This window comes from Mytilus edulis, chromosome 4 (assembly GCF_963676685.1).
Source record: "Mytilus edulis chromosome 4, xbMytEdul2.2, whole genome shotgun sequence".
NCBI classification, from domain to species: Eukaryota; Metazoa; Mollusca; class Bivalvia; order Mytilida; family Mytilidae; genus Mytilus; species Mytilus edulis.
Genome location: NC_092347.1, coordinates 18,871,928 through 18,872,504, shown reverse-complemented (window position 1 = coordinate 18,872,504; position 577 = coordinate 18,871,928).

The window sequence follows — 577 nt, the reverse complement described above, 5'->3', positions numbered from 1 at the left end:
TTAAAAGATGTCACACTTGATGCATTTAACAAACAAAAAAAAACAGATTATGAGCGCATTTGAAATATAACTTGTGTTTCTCTGATATAAAAAGTGAATATATTATTTGGTCTAAGTTGTAGAGATATCCCGCCTAGCTGATATACCTTAATTAAATTAGACACCTTAGTTTTATAATTTATTGATACATTCCCTCTTTTCAGAGTTGATAAATGCACTAAACGTTTTAATAGTTCATAATATTGTTATGTGTGGCTTATTGAACAGACATGTTCAGTTCCAGATCTAGTTTTATCATAACTACATAATGACGTATACATATATGAAACAGAGGCTGTAACCGAGTATAAATAGAATACAGATTTAGCACACGTGACATGAAGCTCTCAAAATAGTTTGTGTATAACATGGAAAATGAACCCACACCGATATGATTTAAAATAGTTTTATATTAAATACTTCTCAAGTTTATTAGTGTATTTAAATACCTCAGATAACAACCTAAATACACATTCTTTTTAAACTACATGGTCAAAAAGCAGAACAGGTTAAAATCAATCATGTATACATCTAAAAT